Genomic DNA, 8,123 nt, shown 5'->3' with positions numbered 1-8,123 from the left:
CAAATTAAAAACAATTAACCTCAGATCATGTTTATAGATAAAAGTCTGAAAATATGGTCATTTAGTGGCCCTTCTTTACACAGAGAAGGGATCTGGAATGTGGTGATCAAGCTGCTGCCTAACCCCATTGGAGGGCTACTCATTCAGAATGGATCCTAATGAGGGTGTGGTCAGTGGAGAACTGCCATTAGCTAAATCCTCTGATGACACAAATTATACAGAACTGGAGGTTGAGGTAGGGGTGGAATTAAAAGGAAAAGGAACCCAGGTTCCTAGAATGTAATGCTATGAGGGACATTTAGAGCTCATGTAGTCTAGCTCTCTTATTTTACGAAGAAGGGAACTGAGACTTAGAGAAATTGATTTGTCTGTATTCATAGAGGTATGGGGCAGCTAGGTGGCACAGTGGGAAAGAACATCAGCTCTGGAGTCAGGAGGGCCTGAATTCAAATTCAGCCTTAGACACTTCCTAGCTGTGCGATCCTAAGGGAGTCACTTAATCCCAATTGTCTCCCCCTACTGCCAGTAAAAATAAATAAATAAATAAATAAATTCACACAGGTAACAAGCAGCAAAGCTGGGATTCAAATTCAGATCTTTGGACTCCAAATCCAGTGTCTTTTCAAGGAGTTTACAATCTAGTAATAGAATGAGGCCTGTTGAATCTCAAATCTTCCTCAATATCTAATATTTCATAAAACATGAAAACTGCTCACTTCCCATATGTTATGCTCATCTTCCTGAATTCAAATCCAGTCTCTGACACTTACTAGCTATGTCACCCTGGGCAAGTCACTTGACCCTGTTTGACCTCAGTTTCCTCATCTGTAAAATGAGCTAGAGAAGAAAATGGCAAACCATTCCAGCAATCTTTGCCAAGAAAATTCCAAATAGGGTCACAAAGAGTCAAATATAACTCAGCAATAACACTTTTGAGTGACCCATCTTGGTTAGATAAATAAATGGACTGATTGAGTCAGGAGTTCTCGCTTTTCTTCCTTCTCTTAGTCCTCATATCTATCTGGTCACCTCCAATCCCCCTTTCTTTCAGGGTCTCTGTAATAAGAATGTAAATTTTAAAGATCTTCCCTGCCCCTAGGCTAATGTGCACCTGAAGCCTGGGGTGGGAGGCTTGTTTTTGAGTAGATACTTCTTGATTGGCCAGTGAGTCAATAAGGTTGTTACATTCTCTGAGCCAGGAGAAGGCTATATAAGCCCTGATGTGTAGCTTTGTTTTGGGACTCACTTTGAGAAGTGTTCTGTGATTTGATCTGAATTCTGGGAAGCTGTTGTTGAGAGTCCCCCGGCTTTGAAAAACCCAGATGTGGAAACCCAGATGTTGACTGGGTATGGATGTAATGGTTGGACAGTTTGGAAAGCTGTCTACTTGATCTGTTAATGTCTTGATAATTCTGTCTGTATATTTTGAAGTTTGGGGTGCTGACTTTTTTCCCCTGAACAAGGTAAACGATATATGTCTGACTGATTAAAGTAAGCTTGTTAACCCATTTTGAGTTGCTTTCCTTTAACAAAGCAGATCCAAGAACCTGTGTGAGCAGGCACCTTGGGGACACTGGGGTCCTTGCTGCTACAGTCTCCTTCCTCCTTCTTATTACTATTACCAAGTCTGACCAACATGTGAAAGGCCCCATGGCACAGAAAGGAGGATTAGATTTGGAATCAGAAGAACTGGGTTTAAAACCCCCGGCACACACACCTCCCACCTCTATCACTTACTAACCATTTTATGCTAGGCAAGTCACTTAACCTGGTGACCCAGTGGATAGAACAATAGATTTAGAGTCACCAACAGCTGAGTTTAAATCTAGTTTCAAATACTAGCTATCTGACCTTGGGTAAATTACTTAAGCTCTGTTTTTCTCAGCTTCCTCCTCTATAAAATGGGGATAATAAGAACAACCATCTCCCAGGGTTGTTATGAAGATCAAATTAGTTGGTTTTTTTTAAAGTGCTATGTAAATTTTAGCTACTCTTATTATTATTAATAAATTGAGGGGTTTGAACTAGATGATTTCTAAGGTCCTTACCAATCTAAAATTACAAACTTCTTTCTGAGGGCTAATTTTGTTTTGTTTTGTTTTTTTAACCCAGAACGGGACCTGGTTGCTCAGCTAAGGAATATGAAGTTTCTTATAAATACCACACCTAAACTAAAGGTAGGAAAATTGTCCAATGGGTGATAGCACTGAATCTGTAACCAGAAGACTTTTGTTCTCTAATGCCTCTGCTATCTTCTCTCTGACCTTTGGGCAAATCATTAGGCAGCTCTAAAGGTCTCAGCTTTCTTATCTGTAAAATAAGAAAGGTAGGCCAAATTATTTTCCAAGATCTCTTCCTCATGGAGCTAAAGCTAGCTATAATGTACCTAGATGAAGAGAAAACTTTGAGAGTTAGTTGTCTGCTCTGGAAAAACCTTTGTATTTTTTGCACTTTAATCATAACAGTAAAGACAAAAATGTAAAGCCAAATGAAAATTTTTTTTTCTCCACCCCCAGGTTTCAGGTTTGGGCTGCTATGAAATGTTTAAAAATAACCTAGACTTAAAGTAGGCTCCATCTTTCTTCTATTTTAATATGGGGATGGGGCATGTAATCCCAGGGGACCACATGATGAGGCATGGGGGGATGGTGGACATTCAGGGTAGGAGATCCAGAAGGTGAAATGTCTTGTCCAAGGTTGCATAGTAGAATCAGGACAAGAACCCCAGACCTCTACCTCGCAATTCATTTCTTTTCTTAATTCAACATGCTACCTCTCATCTACACTGACATCCCACTCAATCCAGCAATCCCCTCTAAAATATCCAAGACTGGTGGTCATGCAGTCTCTGATTGAAAAATGCCATTGACATAGCATGACTATTTCAAGAAATGTTGCGGTTTTTTAAATTATCTTTAATTGCTAATTTTTCCTTAAAATTGGCAGAAGCCTGTCTCCATATATAGATCCTATTTATTGGTCCTTCTGCCTTCTATACAGGATAAATCTAATCTGTCTTTTGGGGGACATCTCTTTATATATTTAATGAGAGCTATTATGTCGTCCTATTCCTATGTTCTACTCCCAAGTCTTCTCTGAGTTAAATCTTCCCAGTTCTTTCCATTTTTCTTTCATCACCATCCAATGATCTCTTAATTGCTAAATCTAATGGTCTTTTTTTTCAACCCTCATCCTTCTTGACCTCTCTGTGACCTTTGACACTGTTGATCGCCTTCTTCTCCTTGATATTCTCTTCTCTCCAGGTTTCCATGACACTACCCTAGTACTCTTCCAACCTTGTCTGACCCTCCTTCTCACATTTCCTTTGATGGATTTTCATCCAAATTGCACCCAGGAACTGTGGATGTCCCTTGGAGCTCTATCCTGGGCCCAGAAGAAGGTATCGATTCAATTATTTCTAGGCTGATGATTCTGAGATCTACTTATCCAGCCCTAGTCTCACTCCTAACCTCCAGCTTTCCCATCTCCAATTGCCTATTGGACATCTTAAATTGGACGTCCTGTAGACATCTTAAATTTAACATATCCAAAACTAAACTTGTCTCCTTCCTCTGCTACTGATCCTTCCAAATTTTGCTACTGGTTTTCAGGTTACCACCATCCTCTCAAGCTTGAAACCTAGGTATCATTTTTGATGCCTCATTCTCTCACCCTTCACCCTCATCAATATCTAATCTGTTGCCAAGGTCTATCGAATGTATTATACTCCCTCTTCTCCACTGACACAGTTCATCACCTTGACACAGGCCTTCATCTCTTCATGCCTGAACTTTTGGTTGGCTACCCTGCCTATACTCTCTAGTTCAGTCTACTCTCCACTTAATTTTCCTAAAGTGTACATATGACCATGACAGTCCCACTTTTTTAAGCAACTCCAGTGGCTTCCTATTACCTCCAGAATATAAGACCCTCTTTTTGGCATTCTGAGCCCTTCATAACCAGAACTCCTGCCACTTTTCCTGTGTTTCTTACACCTTACTGACCCCCATGTAGTCTGTGATCCAGTGACCTTGGACTCTTTCTTCAAACAAGACATCTCCAGACTCAGACACTTTCTCTGGCTATCTCTCCTGCCTGGAATTCTCTTCCTCCTCATCTCTGCCTCCGGATTTTTCCTACCTTCTATAAGAAGCCTTTTCTGATCCCCTCAATGCTTTTCTAATCCTTCTTAATTCTTAATCCCTCTTCCCTCTGTTCATTATATGCAATTTATCCTGTATATTTGTACATAGTTTTCATGTTGTCTCCCCATTAAACTCTGCACTCCTTAAGGGCAGGAACTATCCTTTGTCTTTCTTTGGATCCCTAGTGTTTAGCACAGTAGCTGCCATATAGGTACTTAACAAACGCTTGTTTGATGACTTTTTCCTTCCTCAAGAGGAACTCTAATTTTCCATCTTTCACGTGGGCTGACCAGTTTAGAACACAGTAGGGCTACAGCCATGCTGGGTCAGCACTCTGTACTTCTAGATTAGCCCATTCAGGTCACACTAATGTTTCATGAGCCAGTTTTTAAAAAATCCAAACCTGTTTTTTTTTTTAAATGGAAATTGTAGTTAAGCCACCCGGTACTAGTACAATTGATTTTTTTAAAGCTCAATCCAGGACCTTACATTTATTCTCTTTAAGTTTCATATTGTTTCAGCCTGCCAAGATATGTCTGAATATTGATTCTGTCATTCAAAATATTAGCTCTTCCTTTCAGCTTCGTGTAAACAACAATTTCATAATAATATTTTATACATCTTCATAAAAATCTTTGATAAAACTGCTGAACCAACGGTCAGCTTGTTGGTGCAGTGAATAGAGCACCAGCCCCGGAGTAAGGAGGACCTGAGTTCAAACACGACACTTAACTAGTTGTGTGACTTTGGGCAAGTCATTTAACCCCAATTTCTTTGCCTTTCTCCCTCCAAAAAACAAACAAAAACCAGCTGCTGAAGAGAACAGCAGTATAGGACAGAAGGAAAAACAGGGTACCAGGAACTAGACTCTCTGGGCTCCAGTCCTGGAGTCTTCATTTACAAAAGTCTCAGTTTCTTCATCTGGAAAATCAGATAACACCTTTGTCAGAATCCTATGAGATAATGTTTGGAAAAGTAAGCTATATAAATGAAGTCAAAGTCAGAGTCCTGTGGCATTCCACTAAGAATATGGGTAAAGTGGTTCAACCATCCAAGAATCCCTAATTTATTATTCAAACTACATTGTGACATTATCCACAGATTTCATAAGAGATTTTGTAAAATGTTCTCCTAAAATCAGTAGACATTTTGTCTCTAGTTGTTTCCTTATTCTTTTTGATAGTGCTATCAAGAAAGGAAATGAGGTTAGCTTGACATAACTTTATATTAGTGAACCCTTGCTAGTTCCTAAGTGATTGCCTGTTTTCAAGTTGATAAGAGAAAGAAAAAAATCTAATGATATATTCTAGAGTTTTGCTAAGGATTAAAATGAAACATAATTTTGCAGCTACCAGAATATATATACTTAAAATCTGGATGCCCCAACTCATTACATCTTTGTCTTAAATAACCAAAGAAAAGATTTTGTGACTTTTCATTGCCGTTGTCCTTGTTGTTGCTGGGATTGTTTTTTTGCTCAGATTGTCAACATGAGACAGAGAGTCTGGCCTGGATAGTTGAATAACTTTAATTCATTGCTTGCCCTGGCTCCATGGGCCTGCGGAACCTCACAAGGCTGAGGGTGTGGTCCTGGGTCTGAGGAAGAAGAGACTTGATGGAGATCAAGAGAAGAGGGAGAGGAAATTTTTGCCAGCTCAGTGAGATCTCGCTGGAGAGTTAGTGTGTGTGTGTGTGTGTGTTTTAACTCGCGCACGCCCGTCGGGATCCCGCCCTAGTGCTGCATCGCTGGGTTCCTTCGTCTCTTTCCCGGGCTCAGCGGTCTCCAGGCAGTGACCTTTCTGGCAACGAGGACAAAAGACTACTGGAGGGAGGAGGTGGGGAGAAGATAATGGAGGGAGGCAGAGACTGCGAGGGCCACAGCGGTGTGGCGCCTTTAAGAGCGAACTCCAAGCTACGCCGGCTCTCCCTGTCCCTGGGCCTGTGCCAGGAACCGCCGGGTGCAAAACGGGGAAGCGCCGTACAGTGATGTGCTGCCAGGCGAAGGTAAAGCGAGGCGGGTCGCGGGGCAGTAAAGCGCTGCTGCTGTTTGGCAAGCACTTCCAAGAGTGTCTCGTGTGGTCATTTTATTTATTTATTTTTGCAAGATTTTGGGCAATGGGCGGAGGGGACTTTTGGGGATGTTCTGGAGCCTCTGGGTCTCCGCCCCGGGGCCACTGTGCGGTAATATGCTGAGTTCTCTGCAAAACCGAGTTTCGACCAGGTACTGGAAGTTTCTTAAAGGTTCCTGCCCTCCTACCCCATTCTCAAGCTTCTAGTCCTGGAGACTGGGGCAGGAGCCATTCGGTGCCGGAAAGCGGCCGTGCAATCAAAAGGGGATTGGGGGAAAGGCGGATCATTCCCAAGGGTTGGGCTGGGGGTTGGGATAGTGGAAGGGAAAGGGGGAGGGAGGGATGCAATGGCCGCAATTGGGCACGACACAGATAGCCGTTGTCTCTTTCTTCCTCGCTACATCTCCCTCCCAATCCTCCCCTCCCCCCACCGGGATTTTTCCTATAGGGTAGAGTGCTTTTCCCCCACTTCTACCCTCACGTCCTCCACATTTCTCTCGGAATGGGTAGCGCAAAAAGGGAGCCGCAATTCCGCTTGAAAATACACAGAGATCATATGACGGCCACTTGGGGGCTAAAGCAAGGCGCACCCCTCCCCCCTTTCCCCTGCCCCGCACCTCCCGTGAAAGGAAAAATGAATTAAGAAGGAATAACCTTGTGCCGCGAACTCAGCGATGTCTCTCTTCCTTCCCAGCTCCCCTCCCCCTAACTAGCCCCCAACCATAAAACGCAAGAAGAAATGGCGTAGAGGTGGAAAAGAGATTAGATTTCGCTTCTCTCTCATCAATTTTCTGTTTAATGTCACCGGGCCCCATTGTGGGAGAGGGAAGCACGTCACCCATGCCATAAATTTGTGGTTATGGAGCGCCTGGTCGCCTCCCTGCTCTAATGGAATGGGATTTACTCGGCGCTAGCAGGTAGGGGACGCAGGAGCCGCAGCATCGGGAGGATTGAAATAAAAATAAAATAAAATCTCATATCTCGATTAAAAAAAAAGTTATCTTTTCAAATTCCCTGCTCGAGAGGAGATCCAGAGCAACTCCCACTTTACTAGGGGGAGGGGGTGGATCCTTCCTCCAGGACAAGTCTTCGAGGTGTTTGGTGCGGTGCAGCAACCACCCCCTCCCGACCCCCCGCCCCGACCCGGCATTCGGGTCCGGAGAGGCCATCTCCCCCCGGGAGATTCCGCCAGGACCTTGATTCCTCTGAGTGGACCGCCAATCCCGGTAGGTGGCTTTGATTTGAATTGGGGCGGCTTGGCATTTCTTCTTTCGTTCTCTGCCGCGTGGCCGCTCCTGCGATGTAGGGGGTTTTCCTTGTGGAGATGGGGTGGGGAAATCCCCCCCTCCAAGCTCTCTTCCCTCTCCACCACCTTCAGTGTTTCTCCTCTCCAAAGCCCTTCTCGCACGAAGAAATTACACACGGCCTTTTCCCCGCTACTGCTCGGAAGACTGAAGCTGCATGGAACGCGGTGGGGACCCGGAGCAGGGTTTCAGACTCAGCTTTACGCATCACCACCTCATTCCGTATCCCTGGCCGCTGAAGCTGCTACCCGCAGCGGGTTCAATGCAGGCAGAGGTGGCTGGCTTGCTCTGAGCTTACCTTAAAGTTTGCTCAAACCCTTTTCACCAGATCTGATCTTTTCCAGAAAAAAAAAAAGAGCACACCCTCCATCTTCTTCCCCACCCCCCACCCCCATCACTTTCCTGTTCTTCTCCACCCCACCCACCGATCTCTCCCCTGAAATTTTTTTACAGCCGAGCCCACGGACTCTATCCATTCTTCAAGGCTAGACTGTTAGGTTCTCAGAGAGTTTTTCTTTTCACTAAACACGTTTGTTCCCCTCACACACACCATGGGATTTAAAAAAAAAAAAATATATATATATATATATATATATATATATATA

General features: G+C 43.7%; 1 protein-coding gene across 1 annotated transcript in view; it reads left to right on the top strand.

The window, feature by feature from the left end:
• The first annotated feature begins 4,684 nt into the window (after positions 1-4,684).
• The window catches only part of BAHCC1 (BAH domain and coiled-coil containing 1), a 179,919-nt gene continuing 176,480 nt past the window's right edge, over positions 4,685-8,123 (top strand). Inside the window, exon 1 of the mRNA XM_069064081.1 lies at positions 4,685-7,440. The gene's annotated coding sequence lies outside the window, so the exon portion shown is untranslated. The remainder of the gene's footprint in view (positions 7,441-8,123) is intronic.

Source organism: Petaurus breviceps, unplaced genomic scaffold, assembly GCF_028583685.1.
Source record: "Petaurus breviceps papuanus isolate PSGF00001 unplaced genomic scaffold, PetGlider_PUasm1.0 90617, whole genome shotgun sequence".
Classification (NCBI taxonomy): domain Eukaryota; kingdom Metazoa; phylum Chordata; class Mammalia; order Diprotodontia; family Petauridae; genus Petaurus; species Petaurus breviceps.
This window is presented reverse-complemented; position numbering and strand designations above follow the sequence as displayed.